The sequence below is a fragment of the Eubalaena glacialis genome, chromosome 13 (genome assembly GCF_028564815.1).
Source record: "Eubalaena glacialis isolate mEubGla1 chromosome 13, mEubGla1.1.hap2.+ XY, whole genome shotgun sequence".
Taxonomy (NCBI): domain Eukaryota; kingdom Metazoa; phylum Chordata; class Mammalia; order Artiodactyla; family Balaenidae; genus Eubalaena; species Eubalaena glacialis.
The window spans coordinates 38,230,641-38,249,444 of record NC_083728.1 but is presented as its reverse complement, the minus strand read 5'-3'; the positions used below and the strand labels follow the sequence as shown (position 1 = coordinate 38,249,444).

The following is an 18,804-nucleotide window of genomic DNA, read 5'->3' as shown; positions in this document are numbered from 1 at the left end:
AAGAGCCCGTATGCTGCAACTAAAAGAGCCCACACGCGACAACGAAGAGGCCACACGTGACAACAAAGATCCTGTGTGCTGCTACTAAGACCCTGCGCAGCCAAATAAATAAGTAAATAAATATTAAAAAAAAAAAAGCATACAGGTGAGAGTTCACTGCCTGGGTGTTCATAGCTGAGAGCAACAGCTCTGCCCAATCCATGGAGCCTACAGACTGGGTGCTGATTCAGGCGCATTTTAGAAGTTGATTGAACTGCCACAGATGTGGAGGGACTTGGATATAAACTGGATCAAAAACTGAGCAGGGAAGGGAAATTTCTATTTTATTGGAGGCTGATTTCTGAGAGGCCTCACTGTGTCTGGTAGTTCTGGTGTTTCTGGTTTACAGATTCTTCATGCCGTTGACGTCAGTGTCCTACTTTCTCGTTACTAAACATGTTATATAAAAATGCTGTGTTGTTTATAGTTTGATCAGTAGCAACAAGAGGAAATTTACCAGAGAAATTGGGTAGTTTTGCAAAACTATATAAGCACTGATGATGATTACAGAGCTTGCATAAGAAGGTAAGGAAGGAAGATTGTAATGGTTATATGAAAGAGATTCGAAGCATATTAGAACAACTCTGGCCTTTTCAGTTGGATATATTTTAAAATCAACATGTTAGTGTTGGATTAAGACCAACTGTCTATAAATTGTCTAAGTTGTTTACTGACTTTCTGTTTGGTATGGAAAAACCTCATCACTAAATTTGTCCCATTCCCTCTGATGATAATTCCTTTTAAATACAGGTATTTTGTTTTAGGTTTGCCATGTAAAACCAGAACCTGCAATTTAGTAATTATAAAGCCCTTTTGGATTTGAGTAGTGTTTACCCTTGGATGGACCCTGTGTTTTATTTAGATTTCTTATGCTGGTTCTGAGCTTCTCAAAAAGAGCCTCTGACTCCCCTTTTGGCCTTTCAGCTTGTACTTGTTACCATGTGGATTTCTGCTTTGACCTTTTTCACATCTGACTCCCTCCCTCCTCCCAGTGCTGTGAGTGAGAAATTAGGTTATGGCACTTGTTCCCCTCCATCATAGTGCAGGCTGCAAAGTTGATTACGTAGGATATGATATAGGGTTTGCTTTGCTATTTGGACTAAGATATATGGCCATGCCTTTGTTGTGTATATGTGTATTTGTAAAAAGGTGTCAGAACATACTCTTTGAATGGAATCTGATTACCATGGTTATCTACTATGAAATAGCATTTACTTTTTTTCCTGATACCCATTTTCTTAGACTGGTGCTGTCCAATACAATTACAGTGGGAGTCACATATGTAATTTTCTAGTAGCTATGGTGAATAAAGTTAAAAACAGGTAAAATTTATTTTAGTAATACATTTTATAACCTAATGTATAAAAAACATTATTACTTCATGTAATCAATATAAAAATTAATGAGATTTTTACTTTTTTTTTCATGGTAACTCTTTGAAGTCTGGTGTGTATTTTACATATCTTAATTGGACTGACCACATTTCAAGTGCTCAGTAGTCATATGGGGCTGGTGACATTGGGTGGCACAGCTCAAGACCACATTGCTTTATCTACTGAGTTGTCAAGTTGTAAGCTTTTGGATTCTGGGGTATTTCATAATGTAAGCCACTTCAATTTAAGGACTGCCTAATAAAATATACTCATAGTTGAGTGATGTTTCTATCACCCCTTTCTCATTTTTTTCCTGTCAAATGGAGAGGTTTCCCATTGCCTGAAAAATGTTTCTGAACCAATTTCACAATTAGATCGATTGATAGGCAGTATTTCTAGATGTTAATCCATTTATTCCCTCGCTTGAGAAGTAGAAAAAAAAATTCTTAACATAGCATTTAAAATTTATATATATATATGTAATTTTTTTAAAGTAAGAAGTACAGTACTATTGTTAGATAAAAATGGCTTTTGGAAGAGTTGAAATCAGAGAATAAAAGGATATGAGGAAATACAGGAAAATCAGGAATCCCTGAACCCAGTAGGTTTGCAGCACATTAAGAACGCCTGCCTTCTTAACCATACCTTTGGTTCCCTTAGTTACTCAGGTGCTCTCAGCAAATCACAGAAATGAGGAACTTAGGCATTTCGTTACAGGGAGACCCGTCTGTCCCCTGCTGTTCGGGGAGCGAGCACATTGACTACATCAGTTGGGTGTGTTTCTTCAGCACTGGTTTTGAGTGCCTTAGCTTCTTTTTTCTAGTTTGTGTTGCCTTCATATTTATTTCAGTATTGACCTTATGCAGTGATTTAAGGTTTAAAAAATTTGAAAGTGATACATATACATGCTAGAAAAATAAGAGGAAAAAAATCAGTTTTAATCCTGTCATCCGGAGAATGTGTTTTTCCTTCTGTGTGTGTGTGTGTGTGTGCGTGTGCGCGTGCGCGTGCGTGCTTAAATGTGTGTGGCTACAACTTTAATAGGATTGTCATGTATGTTTTGTAACCTGCCTTTTCCTCTACTCAGTGACACACTCAACACATTTCCATGTCAGTGAAATGTTATTACCAATTTTTAATCCCCATAATATTTTATTATAAGAATTAATCCACAATTTAACCAACCAGTTTTCTATTTTTAGACATTAATAATTTACCTTCCAGTTTTGGATTATTCTAAGCACTATTTAGTGAACATTCTCATTTTGAAAAATTTGAGCCTATTTTAATTATTTTGTTATGATAAATTCTTTAAGAATAGAATTGTTGGGTCAAAGGTTAGGTGTATTTTTAGAGCTTTTGATTAATGTTGTTAAATGGCCATCTAGAAATGTTAAAGCCAATAATTACTCCCACTAGCAGTATATCCAAAGTGCTTTCCTGCTTAAGGGACATTAAAAATTATTTAGTAATTTTATGATTTGCTGAGTGAATTATAAGTAATACATTTTATTTATGCTCTTTTGGATTTCTCACATTTTTCACAAGAAAGCTTACACATGATTATATTCCCATCTGCAATATAGTGAGAATCACATTAAAATAAAAAAGGAATCTTGATGTGTTAGGAATTCTTACAGCCAAGTGGACTGCTTTTAAGTGTGTGTGGCTAAGGTGTCCTAAATCCAATTCATCAGAGAACCTGCCTTCCTGACCTGGTGGCTCTGGATAAATTTTGGGGTATATCCTTCTCTCTCTGAGATCTTTTATTTTGCTAGTCCAAACTTAGGAACCAGATAGATTCAGGAAAATGTGGATTCCTCACTGCATGAACTCAAGAAGAGTATAGATTTGGATAAAGAAGGATACTTGGTATGAATTGTGTCATTGCTTTGGAGGGAACAGTGAAGGAAGGTGAGCAGTTTGACTTGGATTTTGAGAGGTCTGGAAAGGATTTGCTGAGGAATTGATCATTTAAACAGAGATCTGAAGTATGAATAGGAATTCTCCAGATGTTATAGCATTCCAGGTAGTGAGAATAGCAGGCTGTGTTCTCCAGCCTTGATGCCTATCAGTTTTGAAGTTCACATCAGTCTGTGATACCATCCTCTCTTTACTTTTTGCCATCATCTACCAACTTCTTGGCCATTACGTGCCTTGGATGTTGGCTCCTGGCTTGCTATGTTTCTTTTCACTGTGTCTTCTAACATCGTCTCTAAGTTGTTGGCTTATCCAGCCTTCAAACCTCACCCTCCCTTTACATTATCTTTTCCAGGGAGTTTTACATCCAGTTCACTTCAGCTTTCTTGGGCCTTGTTATCTCCCAGATGATACTTTGGGAACCTTGAGCTTGGAGAATCTCCCCTCTGCACACATCCTGTCCTTCCTAGCTCTCATTTGTTCTCCTCCAGCGGTCCTTGTTCCTTGGGCACTTCGGTGTTCTCTGGCTTCCTCTTGCCTTCCCAACCCTTCTTACCTGCTGTGGACTCCAGGGAGTCTCGTGACTGTCATCTCACCAACACCTTGATTTTCTCATTCTCTGAACTGGCCCCATAACTTGCCAACTTTCGTCAGTGGCGCAGTCCTACTTGTTTAATTTTTCTGTCTTTTTTTGTTAGTTGCACTCTGCTGGAGAGAAATCGGATAACAAGGTGACTTTCTCCTTTACGTATTTATAAGTTTTGGGCTCAGCTAGATCCTTGACTTTTTTTTTCCTTTGTCAGTAATTTTACTCATTCCTTTCCCATATCTCATCCTTGGCCTCCTTCCTCTCCACCATGACCTCCACTTTTTAGTTCATTAAGAAAATAAGTCATCAGATAAGTGCTCCCTCAACTTCCTGTCTCATTGAGTGTTGAGTAATAGTGACTATCTCTATACATCTCTACCCACTTTATTCCACAGAGGACATGAGGCAATCACTATAGACAGTCTGTGTGGACCTGTTGTTACAGATTCTGAAAGTTTTCCACCCAGGATTACAGGAAAACTGCTTATTGCTCCTTGTTGGTATACTTAGAACTTCTGATCTTTAGTTTATGGAGAGATGTTTGTGTTTTCGCAGAAAATAGGATTTTAGAAGTGACACAGCCCTTGGAGAGGGGTGGATTAAATCACTTCCCAAGATGACAGAGCTCATTCGTGGCACAGTCTGGGCTGGAATCTCCATTAGTAGCCTTTCCTTATCCAAAATAAAAATACTTTAGGTTTTTTTCCCCCCTTGGAGGGGGGTCGGATTGGAGGTGAAGAGTACATCAGATTTATTTGTAATTAAAAATAAAAAAGGTAGTGGATATACATGGAACAAAATTCAGAAAGTACATGAAGACAGATACGGAAAGTAAGTCTCCCTTCTGTCTGCTCCCAGTTTCCCTCTCTGGAGGCAACTGCTTTTACCAGTTTTTGCATGTGTTTTGTGTGTACTTCTGGAGTTTCTTTGTTAGAATTTTGTTTTTAATTGGGAAATTTCAAATATAAAGAAATTGAAAGAATGAACCCTCATATGTCAGATACCCAGATCTAATAAGTCTAAACACATTGTCTTTGCTTTAGGGTTGTTTTTTTTTTTAAATAAGAAAATAAAACATTTTAAATATCCTTTTTGTATCCTTTGCTAATATCATCTCCCTCCCTCTCTCTCCTAGAGGTAACTTTGCAGTCCACATGTTTACTTTTGTATTACATGTTTCCATATCCGTAAGCCCACATACAATATTGACTGATTTAAAACCCATAATACAAGATTTCATGTGGTATGTGTTCTGCAGCCTACTTGCTCATTCAGGTATGTTTTCAAGCCATGTTGATCCAAGTGGCTAGAGTTCACTTGTTTTAACTGCTCTGTTTTATTCCACTGTTTAAACATACCAGAACTTATTTTTATATTCTCCTATTGATGTGTTGGTTGTATACTGTTAAAATGGGGTGGAGTATGCTGAGAAGTGGCATTGCTGAATCATAGGTCACACACATTTTCAACCCGCTGGATGTTACCAAATTGTTCTCCCAAGTATTTGAACCAATTTATGTTTCTGGCAGCAGTGGTAAAATTCCTGTTTATCCACAGCCTTTCCAACACTTGGTATTATTAAACTCTTTTATTCCTGCATTATCTGATAGGTGTGAAATGATACCACATTTTAATAGGCATATTCCATGGTTTGTTTATCCATTCACTAGTTAAAGGTGAATGTTGTTTCCAGGTTTGGGCTATTGTAAACCTCTGTAAACATTTATGTACAGATTTTAGTTTGAGCAAAAGTTGTCATTTCTCTGGGTAGATACCCAGGAGTGTATTGCTGGGTCTTAGAGTAAGTGTATGTTTTAACTTTATAAGAAATGGCCAAACTGTTTTCTAAAGTGGTTTGCCATTTTAACAAACCCATCACGAGTGTATGAGAGTTCCATTTGCTCTGTGTCCTTATTAGCATTTGGTATTATCTTAGCAGTTTCTGTTTGTTTTAGCCATTCTAATAGGAATGTGGTTTTTTTTAACCCAAAGAATTAAATTTTAAAATGGATTCTATTTTTAAATGATTTAAAATAATTGATATTTGCCTTTCTTGGTCTTGCATGTTCTTTTTTCCCCCTTTCATTCAAAATCAGCATTGTGTTAGGGTAACCAAATGATGATAAAGAGATGGTATAGTGCAGCCTAACATTTGCAGGTTGCTGCTAGAGAGCTTGGTAAATGTATTTTTTTTGCTGCTCTCAGCAATGTTCATATGGTTATGGAATCTTTGATTTACTGGTTGGGGTTTTTTAAAATTTGGTTTTATTTCTGGAAAATGTGTATTAAAACTTTATAGTGAAGAGTATTGAGTCCCCATTTTAATGACATCATCCACCTACTTATGTAAACTGCCTCCCTCCCAGCTTTGAATAAGATTCAATTTGAGGATGCTTGTTTCATTACTGAAAGCAAACATGCAAAAACCACAGATATGGGCCAACACCCTTATTTTACAGAGCAAGACATCTGAGGCCCACTGGATAATGACTTTCCTGCACTTACACCATCATGCATGGTCTGCACAACCATGGGCTTCTGGATTCTCAGTGAGTTCCATTTTCCCACTACCCCTTGTATTCTACTTCAAGGTACTGACCAGAACACACTGTAATGTGAATCTTTAGTTTGAAGGATGTAGTCTTCACAGTGGATTTACTTTCAGAATTGAATACACTTACTTTTACTTTTATTGCTGAATTCTGGCATGTGCTGTCAGCACATATTCCGAGTTGTGCTTTGAGATTATGAATGAAAGGCCAGCCTTTAAGTGTCTGCTGGAGAAGCCAACTTAATAAGTCTTTGATAGTCAAGGGGAACAGTGAATTTATTCACCTCACACAAATGTGTATCCTTTATTGTGATCCTTCCATTTGGTTCCTCTGAAGGAAAATAAAATTTAGCCAGGTTTGAAATATGTACTGATTTATTTCCTGTTGAAAATTTAGTAACTGGGTTTATTCCAAATGTGTTGTCTTGCCAGATATTCTTTCTACGTGTGTGGGTTTTTTTTTTTTTGGAGGAGGGTAATAGTTTTGGCTGTTCTATTATACCCAAATATGGCTCCTTTTTTTTCTTATAGTTTCACCATTCCTAGAGTATTGATCCATTTACATGGCTCAGGATGTTTCCTGCAGCCAGTGGGAAGAGGGAAAGGAGAGAGCATGTTTACTCCAACTCACATCCCATTGGCCAAAACATAGTCATACGGCCACATCTAGCTGCAAGGGAGGCTGGGAAATGTTGCCTGAATTTAGTTGGTTGTGTGCTCAACTTAAAATCAAGGCTTTTTATTAGTTTAGTTATTAATTGAATGACAGAGGACTCACACCTGGTGGTCTCTGACAATTAAGTAGAGAATTTGCCACGTGAATGAAAACAATACATAGAAATAAGTTGGATATGAAGTTAAAATGTATTTTAGTTCTGTCTACTTTTCTGTGTGAAATTTTACAAAATATTAAAAAAATTTTATATTTTATAATTTCTTGTCTTAATGAAGTGCCATTTAAATATTGTAACACTAGAGGGTGCTGTTAATATATTTGCTTTTAGTGTTTACAGAATTCCTTCCCCCCCTCCCCCAGGTTATCTTATTACAGGATCAGAGTAGTTTTGTCCAGTTACTAACTCTAAATCTCCTTTGTTGTTTTACTCTGTTTTACAACAGTAGGGACACTGAAATGTCAGTATGTAACATTTATTTGGAAAGGCAGAAATAGATAATCACCAAATGTGTAAGGTTTTAAAAAAATAGTTTAAATTTGTCCTTAAAGGGAAAAGATAAATCAGAGATTACATTAATCAAATTAGATATTTTCAAATACATAATTATTTCTGAAGAATTGAACATTTTTTTCAGTATTTGGCCAAGTTTAGCCTTTTGATTGTTTTGCCTAATTTTTGGTCCTAAATTTACTAACCTTATATAGGTGCCAAGAATTGAGCTACTGCTAATTTTGCCTCCTAATACATTGGGAGGGACAAAATTAAGACTTAAAACTTTTCCACAAAGTAAAAACAATTATAATCCCACTTTACAGAGGTAACTGGTGTAAGCAGCTTGGTGCATCACCTTTTGCTTTCTTAGCACACTTGCACGTGCATGTATACAGTACTTTAAAAGAGGGTCATCATATGAGTTAATGCTAGTGCATAGGATGGTTTTTTTTCTATGTTCATTTGTAAATGGCTACCGTTCTGAAGTATCTTATTCTAGTGCCCCCCCCACCCCACCAACTCATTTTCTTTGTAGACAGATCCATTACCTATGAATAATTCTTTTGTCTTCCCTTTTCTATTATTTGAACTTTAAAAATCTTTTTCTTACTGTATTATTTAGAACTTCCAGAACAGTCTTCTGTAATGGAGGCCATCACACTCCCTTCTGTTTTTGGCTTTAATATGCCCTTTCTGGGTTTTTCAGAGTAAGTATCTCATTGGCTTTTGGCATGAGATAGGGATTCTTTTTGAGGACATTTTTCTTCTGTATTGGAATGCATGAAGAATTTCATTCAAAAATTGATTTTGAGTTTTATCAAATGCCTTTTTGGTTTCTGGTTTTCTTTTTGGATCTTAATGGTTTTTCTTCCTTCTGCCTGTTGATGTGAGTTGTAATACTAGCTTTTTTCCTTTTCTTGTGCTTTGTCAAGTTTGGAATCAGGGTTATGCTTAGGTTTCTAAAATGATTGACATGCTTTTCATCCTTTTCCAGTGCTTTGGAGCTGTCTAAGTAGCATTAAGGAGTAACTTCCTTAATGCTTGGAGACGTTTGCCTGGGAAACCACTTGGGCCCAGTGTGTTTTTGAATGGAAAGTCTCTATCTGCCTTGGCCTTAAGAGGCTTAAGAGCCCTCTTGGATGTATTTATCAGATTTATCAGTTCTGTTGCTTATTTCCTAGCTAATTTTTTCTCTTCCTCGCTTTAATTTTTTTTTTTAAGTTTCTTTAGAGTATTTTGTTGCTTATTTTTTTTTGTAAGGGTATTTTTAACAGTCTCAATTTCACCTTTGACCTAACGGTTATTTGGGAGAAAGGCTAAAAATTTTGAAGTTGTTAAACTTTCTTAGTTGATAATTATTTTTTATGTGTTTTGACATTATGATCGGGCACTGAGAAGTGTTCCTTTTTTGTGGGGGCTGAAATTTTCATTTGGCATGGTGGTCAGTTTCCACTAATGCTCTTTAGCTGTTGAAAATAAAGCTCTACTTTCTATGGCATGGAAAGTTTGATACTTATTATGTTAGCCTTATTCATTATATTAGTCAGATTCTCTAATTGATGCAAAATAAAATTAACATGGAGATCAAGCCTGTGCTCATTACCCCTCCACCCTCTTGCCGCCTATCTTCTTGGAGACAGATAGGTATGTTTATAGTGTTGGTCATTCTTCTGTATTGCTAACCATTATGGATCTTATTTCAGTGAAATAATGTTCAGAACATAAAAATTAACATATGAATTTTATAATATAGCAATGTAAAATGACCCTCTTTTTCCCCTTTTAATACTTTCTGGCATGAATTCCATTGTGTCTGACATTTAGAAATAACAATAAAGCAGCATTAATGTTGCTTTATTTTTGTTTCATTTTTAAGGTCTATCTTAGGCATTTATTTATTTATTAATAAATTTATTTATTTATTTTTGGCTGTGTTGGGTCTTTGTTACCATGCTGGGCTTTCTCTAGTTGCAGCGAGTGGGGGGCTACTCTTCGTTGCGGTGCGCGGGCTTCTCATTGCGGTGGCTTCTCTTGTTGCGGAGCACAGGCTCTAGGTGTACAGGCTTCCGTAGTTGTGGCACACAGGCTCAGTAGTTGTGCCTCGCAGGCTCTAGAGTGCAGGCTCCGTAGTTGTGGCACACGGGCTTAGTTGCTCTGCGGCATGTGGGATCTTCCTGGACGAGGGCTCGAACCTGTGTCCCCGGCATTGGCAGGTGGATTCTTAACCACCGCGCTACCAAGGAAATCCAGACATTTAGTTTTTGACAAACCTGGGAATATTTTTAATGGAATGAATTTAACTAATTTACAGGTTTAGTTTTAGTCTGTAGTCTGTTTCAAATTCTAATAGTAGTTTCTCTAAAAAAAAACAAAACAACTTTCTTCAGTTGTCATAGCTAAAATCTAATGGTATTTTCCCATTCCTGTCTGTTTGGGAGAAGGGCTTTCAGCATCTTCTCATTTCCTGCGTTCAGTCTTTAATGTACTCTTGTTCAATCTGCTTTGTTTTTAATATTACGTAGCATATACTTAGAGAATAATTTGATATATGCAGTCAATTTTATAACTGGGTTTATGTCCTGATCTTGATGGTTTTGGCTGGTATACATTGTTAGCAACCCTGTTTATTAGTGACCATTCTGAATTTTGCCTCTTATGTGGCTGGAGTATAGCCTCAGGCTTTGCTTTTTTTCTTTCTCAGCCTATGCATATCTGAAATTGCAGTTTTTGGCTATAACACATGAAGGGCAACTTGTTTGATTATAAAATTCTTTGGGAAACCCTTTTCTCCAGTTCTCTATAGATCTATATTTTCTGTTGACTTCTGGTGTTTAATACTGCCTTGGAAAATCCTGGGGCTAATCTTAATTATTGCTACTGTTCAAGTAAACCAAACATTTTCTCCATCTCCCTGGGTGTTTCTATGACTTTTTCATCCTGTAGTTAAAATATTTTGCCAGGATATTGTTCAAGTTAAGTTTCTTCTCTAATTTTGAATGACTCTGGTGTGCCCATTTCTATACTCAGATTTTTCTTAATCTGAGAATTAGTTGTGGTTTTTTCTATATCTGTTGTATCTTTAAGTCTGTTTCATTGTTATTTTTTTAAAAAGTTTTATTGAGATGTAAATCACATACGTTAAAGTTCTCACGTTTAAAATGTACAGTTCAATGGCTTCTAGTAAATCATACTTGTGCCACCATCACCACAATCAAATTTTAGAAATTTTCTTCATCCCATAAAGAAATCCCAAACCTATTAACAGTCACTCTCCATTCCTGTCCCCCCATTTCTACCCCAGCCCCAGGCAACCACTAATCTTTCTGTCTCTATAGATTTGCCTATTCTGGACATTTCATATAAAATGGAATCCTACAGCATGACTGGCTTCTTTGTTTTTTAAGTCCATTTAATAAGCACTGGATTATTCATGTCTTGGCTTTGCTCTTTGATTTTTTCCCTCCATGGTACTCATCTCTGAACTGTTGTTGCCTTTCTGGACTTTTCCTTGTCTAGGAGTTTCTCAAGCTTGTCCTCCACCTTTCAGTTTTCTGCTGTTTTCTGCAGTTTCACTTCTCTTTAATGCTTCTAAGCTAATTTTGTGCTTTTTGTTTCCTCTCAATTCTTCCCCACCCCAGCTGTTGTCTTTTGTTCTTAGTCCATTTTCTTCATATAATCGTCCGATCCTGTTTCCTTTGTTGATACACAACTGTCTTTGTTTTTTATTCTTTTCTCCTTTTTTCCAAATTTAAATTTTCTTTTGATTCCTACAGTAGAACCTTTTTGAAGTTTGAGTCTTCACAGAACATCCTGATTATAGTTCTTGTATTCAGGATACAGAAACTGGAGTATTTTTCCCATAGGCCACACACTCGGTTAGCTCACCTTGGAGCAAGGGACTACCTGGGCATGTTGACCTGATGGGTTGGGTGTGTCACGTGTGACCTGTGTTCTGGGCACTTGTGGTTATGAATCTTGCCCCTGAACAGTTGAAGTGCTTGCCTTTCAACCATCTCCCCAGCTTCTGCTATAGCTTCTCCCCTAGTCAAGTAGCATCTTCCTCTTATGCTCACTGCTGATTTCCTTAAGATTATTCATGAATAAGTAACACTTAGAGCTACTTTTCTCTCCAGGAGTTGTCCTGGTTCTTCTTCTGCCTTTATCTCAGGGATCCCATCTTCCAAGATGCATCTTCTGCCTGGCTGTTTCTCATCTGAGTTTCATGGTTTTCTGTCTGGATTTGGGAAGTGCAGTGGTGTTGGGGAGATGGGGGCAAGTATTTGCCCTCTCACAGCAGAGGTGAGGTGACCATTGCCCAGGTTTTGGTAGGCCCTTGCCTGGAGTCAGGACTGGAAGGGACAAAGTCTGACTGCAGGTGTGGCTTCTTCCTTCTCACTGGTACCAGATTGTCAGTGCATGTCTGCCTTTTTCTATGTCTTCATGGGCACTTTCACTGTCCAGTGGGGCCTCTGCAGCTGGGAGTGTACACCAGGTGCCACATCCAGCGGGGCTCCAGCAGTTAGCTCTCAATGTTATGGTTATTGTTGGCTTTGCCTGTAATCTAATGAAGAAATCATACCTTCAGATCTATTTTTAATCTCTGAAAGTCTTTGAGCTTTGAAAATAGTTGTCTTTGGGCCCCTGATTGGGGAAATGAAAAATTACCAGGGAGTAAAATTAATCTCCCTTTTCACTGAGCTGAAAGCAGTGTGGGTGGACTTGTTCATCTGAACGGAAGGGTTTGGAAAGATAGGTTTTAATTTTCCTTATTTGTGTGGGTTTGAGAAATGTAATCCCAGCAGCTGCTTGGTTTCCACAATAGAATATCCAGCCTGCCACATAGAAACCTGCTACAGATTGATGGTAAACAGACCATACTAGAGGCATGCAGTAACCGTTTGTAACCCGGGGGTGGCTATTGTGTAATACAAAGTAGATAGCATTTCTGACTAGGTGGTGTTGTTATACAATTTTGGTGAGCCTGTGTGGGTTATAAAAGCCAAAATTCCTTCAGCACCTGAAGCGTCTCATGCTGAGCATCAGAAGGATCCCAGCCTCACACAGATCCCAGCACAGAATTGGTGGGTAGGGCACGGAATACAAAATATTGTGGGGGGATACGGTAAGATTTCGCTCTGCAGGTAAGACCATTTCTTGGTACAAAAGCTTTGCTTTGGGGAATTAGTGTCTGCATCTATATGTGCCTATGTCTGTGCATCTGGGTTCATGGGTGTCTGTTTCCATGCACATGCATCTGTAACTATGTGTGCTCCTGTCTATGAGACTGTGTGTCTGTTTTTTTTTTTTTTTTTTTCCTGCGAATATATGGCTATGTGTGTGTATGTCTGTGTAGGTGGGTGAGGAGCCTATGGCTCAAGTTTCCTGAGCTGGGTTACCAGAAAGTCTCCACAGTCTTTCTTGGTGCTGTCAGACATTATTTGAATATTAATAACATTAAGATTTATGCAACTCTTAGAAGGCAATGCCCTTCATTAAATATGTGAGAGTGACAATAAAAACCTGATCTGCAGCAATTAAAATGTTAGATTCAGTGTTTTTCAGGTGCTCATTTACCTTATTTTCTGAGTGAGGTCCAGTGCTGGGACTTCCAAGGCCCTCTGTGCTCTTTTATGTTTTCTTTTATACAGAATTTTAGGGGTTTGAGGAAAAGTAAGTACACAGGCAACAAGGAACATAGATTAAACAAACCTCAGGGAGAGCTGGAGCCTCTTTTATAGCTGAATACATCTATTTTTACTTCTTTTAAGGTTTTGGGGTTGTAAAAATGTCAAGTTTTGACACCAAAAAAAGCAATACATCTGTGCCATAGGATTCTAAGTAATTGTAGTCTCTGTATTGAATGGATGTGGGTTTTTTTTTTTTTTTTAATGGGTTAGGAGGAACATGCTCCTCTGCAGAAAAAAAAATATATATAACATACTCACAGGCATGGGATGTTTATTAAAGGTCAGGAGAAAGGCTCCCATTTAATGAAGGTCAGGGAAAATTTATTTCAATCACTGTGTACTTGCTTTTAGTCTAGAGAAGAATTACAGTGTCCCAGCCCCAGGTAATTGCAGTGCAGTGTAGTCAAACCCACTATTCAGCCATCAGTTAATCCATCAGGGTAGGTGAGATTTCAGAGTGCCCCTTTCCTTATCTTGGGAGAGTCTGTGGGGAGGAGGAGACAGAACTCTTAGTAAACTGGAATAGGGGGCAGGAGGGCTTGGAGGGGAGAAAAAAAATATTGCAGAAGAGATTTGCAAATAGGATTTCTTCCAGACTGTAGGAAGAGAGCAGGTGGTTGAGAGAACTAAGTAACTGTGCCAAAGTCCAGCAAAACAGAGCAGGTGTAATGGGTAGTCAGGAAATTAAGGAAAGGTGGGCCTTGACCTCTCTCTGCAGGTGAGAGAAGGAAATTTGGTTTTGGCAGTTGGGGCAGAGGAAAGGTGAGAACATTCCAAAGAGGAATGGTGTCATCTGAAGGGTAATTCAGGGAGAGAGCTGATTAGTCCATTTGAGCTTGAGGCATGGAAATGCTTCTCCCAGCACATGGGCAGTGCCTTCTCTTCTCCAGCGGGGGTAGCAGTGGCAACAGTAGCTAGAGGTGACAGATGAGTCATCTGTGTGCTAGAAAGGGATGATGAAGCAGGAGCTGGGGTGGTACTGAGGGGGCACAGGGTTAGCAGGGCAGAGCCATCCCCTGGAGGTTACTTGAGCACCCAAGTCTGTTGTTGTACTGGAAAGGTGGGGGGAGACATCAAATGACAAAGGTTACTTGGAGATGTGGAAGAGGAGAAAGTGTCTTTCTTTTTATTCCCTGACAGTAACTGGGGGCTTTCCTCAGCTTCCTCCAAAATGACCTTCAGACATAACATCTCAGGCCTTTTCTGGCTGTTCATCTTTAGAGCCTTGTTCTATTAGTCAGTCTGTAAGGGAATAGGAGCAGTTTTCATGCTCTCAGTGATTGCTTTGTTTGTCACTTGCCCTTGGCTTTTGTCCAAGGGTATATCACCCTCTCTGTGCCTCAGTTTTAAACTGTGGGGATAATAACAACCCCTCCTAGAATTTTTATACGTTTAAGTGATATCATGTTTGTATCTTGGATATAATAGATAGTCAATTTTGCACATGTTTTATCTTGTCATTAAAATTCCATATAAAATTAGCTTTTCAGTGGCCCCTGTACATTAAAAATAGTATTAATACACTAAAAATAGTGTTTCCATAAAAATACATCATTTGTACAAAAAGTGATATGTTAAATCACACAGTGGAAATAAATGCAATAAAATCCATCTTGATTCTGCTTGAGTTTTCTCAAATATCCATTTATATTTTAATTCTGGCCCACAGACTATACCTTTTGCTCCACTACCTCTCCCTCACCCTCTCTCTTATCCCAGCCACATGATTTCCTTGAGCGAATCTGGAGGGCAGGGATTAGGTTTTGTTTTGGTTGTATGGCTAACTGGCCCATGGAAAAATTCTCTTTTCTTCATATATTTGAATGCCTTTTATGTGATGAACACTGTGTCCCTGCCCTATCCCTGCCTGGTTGGGAAGCTGGACTAAGAAGCTGTGTGCCACTGAAACATGGAAGTAGAGGGACAGCTAACCCAAGAATGCTTTCTATAGGAGGAGACTTTTTGAGCTAAGACCTGGGAACTCAGCAGGTCAACATGGTTCATATGGATAGTACCTGGGGCAGGAGAGGCACAGTGAGGATGATGAGTGTTAAGGTCTTGTCATAATTTTGAATAAAGTTTGGGGAAGAGATTTCTGTTGGATGGTACTAGCCACAGCATCTGATACCTACGACCTACAACATTAGGTCAGAAAAACAGAGATCACTGATGACTTTGTATTTTAAAGCCACCAAACTAACAAAACATCAGCTGCTTTGACCTTTTACTGTAAACTTGACTCCATCTTTCCCCTGACTGAGCAGTCAATGAGGCATTGTTTTCTCCTCTAGATAGCACGACCACCAATTTTCATGGCTCAGGCTGTGTGTAAATTGACATCAGCAAAACAACCTGTCTTGGGCTAGATCTAAGCTTCTTTAGGATTTAGAGTCTAGTTTGGGACTAGAGCTTATTCTGTACCAAGGGCTTCCCAGGCCAAGTCCCTGGAAGAGACTGAAGGTGTCTTCTGCAGGCAGAACATATTCTTTAACATCTTCCATCATTTTATCAGTTAGGCATGTCATCTTATGCTCCAAAAATATTTGCTTTCAATTAGGAATGATCTTCCCTGTGCACCTCACCCCATGGATGTTCCAGGAATATTTGCCATGTCTATCCAGTGGCTTTGCATCCTCTCTGGCCCACTGTTGAGGACCCTGACTATATTTTTAGGTGATTCCTAAGTATTTGAGCAGCATTCATCCTGGGGCCCTTTCCCTTCCACTTTGCCTGTAGGATTGTGCCATGGGCGCCTCATAGGCCCAGGGGCTCCTGAGGTTCTCAGCAGGTGGTTTCTGAGATGAAACCTGACAACCAACCCTGATTCCCCTTCAGAAATCCAGTTTTATCTAACTTTTTAAAAGTCCCTTCTTTTTTTTTTTTTTTTTAAACATCTTTATTGAAGTATAATTGCTTTACAATGGTGTGTTAGCTTCTGCTTTATAACAAAGTGAATCAGTTATACATATACATATGTTCCCATATCTCTTCCCTCTTGCATCTCCTTCCCTCCCACCCTCCCTATCCCACCCCTCTAGGTGGTCACAAAGCACCGAGCTGATCTCCCTGTGCTATGCGGCTGCTTCCCACTAGCTATCTATTTTACATTTGGTAGTGTATATATGTCCATGACACTCTCTCACCCTGTCACATCTCACCCCTCCCCCTCCCCATATCCTCAAGTCCATTCTCTAGTAGGTCTGTGTCTTTATTCCCATCTTGCAACTAGGTTCTTCATGACCTTTTTTTTTTTTTCCTTAGATTCCATATATATGTGTTAGCATACTGTATTTCTTTTTCTCTTTCTGACTTACTTCACTCTGTATGACAGACTCTAACTCCATCCACCTCATTACAAACACCTCCATTTCATTTCTTTTTATGGCTGAGTAATATTCCATTGTATATATGTGCCACATCTTCTTTATCCATTCATCCGATGATGGACACCTAGGTTGATTCCATGTCCTGGCTATTGTAAACAGAGCTGCAATGAATATTTTGGTACATGACTCTTTCTGAATTATGGTTTTCTCAGGGTATATGCCCAGTAGTGGGATTGCTGGGTCGTATGGTAGTTCTATTTTTAGTTTTTTAAGGAACCTCCATACTGTTCTCCATAGTGGCTGTATCAATTTACATTCCCACCAACAGTGCAAGAGTGTTCCCTTTTCTCCACACCCTCTCCAGCATTTATTGTTTCTAGATTTTTTGATGATGGCCATTCTGACCGGTGTGAGATGATACCTCATTGTAGTTTTGACTTGCATTTCTCTAATGATTAATGATGTTGAGCATTCTTTCATGTGTCTGTTGGCAATCTGTATATCTTCTTTGGAGAAATGTCTATTTAGGTCTTCTGCCCATTTTTGGATTGGGTTGTTTGTTTTTTTGATATTGAGCTGCATGAGCTGCTTGTAAATCTTGGAGATTAATCCTTTGTCAGTTGCTTCATTTGCAAATATTTTCTCCCATTCTGAGGGTTGTCTTTTGGTCTTGTTTATGGTTTCCTTTGCTGTGCAAAAGCTTTTAAGTTTCATTAGGTCCCATTTGTTTATTTGTGTTTTTATTTCCATTTCTCTAGGAGCTGGGTCAAAAAGGATCTTGCTGAGATTTATGTCACAGAGTGTTCTGCCTATGTTTTCCTCTAAGAGTTTGATAGTGTCTGGCCTTACACTTAGGTCTTTAATCCATTTTGAGTTTATTTTTGTGTATGGTGTCAGGGAGTGTTCTAATTTCATACTTTTACATGTACCTGTCCAATTTTCCCAGCACCACTTATTGAAGAGGCTGTCTTTTCTCCACTGTATATGCTTGCCTCCTTTATCAAAGATAAGGTGACCATATGTGCGTGGGCTTATCTCTGGGCTTTCTATCCTGTTCCATTGATCTATATTTCTGTTTTTGTGCCAGTACCAAACTGTCTTGATTACTGTAGCTTTGTAATATAGTCTGAAGTCAGGGAGCCTGATTCCTCCAGCTCCATTTTTCGTTCTCAAGATTGCTTTGGCTATTCGGGGTCTTTTGTGTTTCCATACAAATTGTGAAATTTTTTGTTCTAGTTCTGTGAAAAATGCCAGTGGTAGTTTGATAGGGATTGCATTGAATCTGTAGATTGCTTTGGGTAGCAGAGTCATTTTCACAATGTTGATTCTTCCAATCCAAGAACATGGTATATCTCTCCATCTATTTGTATCATCTTTAATTTCTTTCATCAGTGTCCTATAATTTTCTGCATACAGGTCTTTTGTCTCCTTAGGTAGGTTTATTCCTAAATATTTTATTCTTTTTGTTGCAGTGGTAAACGGGAGTGTTTTATTAATTTCACTTTCAGATTTTTCATCATTAGTATACAGGAATGCAAGAGATTTCTGTGCATTAATTTTGTATCCTGCTACTTTACCAAATTCATTGATTAGCTCTAGTAGTTTTCTGGTAGCATCTTTTGGATTCTCTATGTATAGTATCATGTCATCTGCACACAGTGACAGCTTTACTTCTTCTTTTCCGATTTGGATTCCTTTTATTTCTTTTTCTTCTCTGATTGCTGTGGCTAACACTTCCAAAACTATGTTGAATAATAGTGGTGAGAGTGGGCAACCTTGTCTTGTTCCTGATCTTAGTGGAAATGGTTTCAGTTTTTCACCATTGAGGACAATGTTGGCTGTGGGTTTGTCATATACAAAAGTCCCTTCTTCTTAAGGGAACAAATTGACAAACCAAGACAGTGACAGAAGCTTACACAGCTCATTGGGGTGCAACAGAGCCTGTCTTGATTGCAGTCACTGAGGTGGTTTGGTTTAGGGCTCTGATAGATTTTAAAGAAAGGCCACTCTGAGGCCATGATTCTGGGTGCTCTCTCCATCCTTGTGGCAAGGGGATGTTATGATATTTTGTTAATCAGTGTCATCATCTTGTACCACTTTGGCAAATTATTTCTGTGAGTATGTTAAAGCTCAGCAAATAACCTGATTTA

The 18,804-nt window shown here is 38.4% G+C and overlaps 1 protein-coding gene across 3 annotated transcripts in view; it reads left to right on the top strand.

The window, feature by feature from the left end:
* Positions 1 to 18,804, top strand: part of SLC23A2 (solute carrier family 23 member 2) — a 137,868-nt gene that overhangs the window by 23,908 nt on the left and 95,156 nt on the right. For 2 of the 3 annotated variants that reach the window (XM_061208765.1, XM_061208763.1), the window contains exon 1: positions 63 to 112. The exons of the other annotated variant lie outside the window; for it this stretch is intronic. The gene's annotated coding sequence lies outside the window, so the exon portion shown is untranslated. Of the gene's footprint in view, positions 1 to 62; positions 113 to 18,804 lie in introns of those variants that run through there. 3 annotated transcript variants of the gene reach the window in all.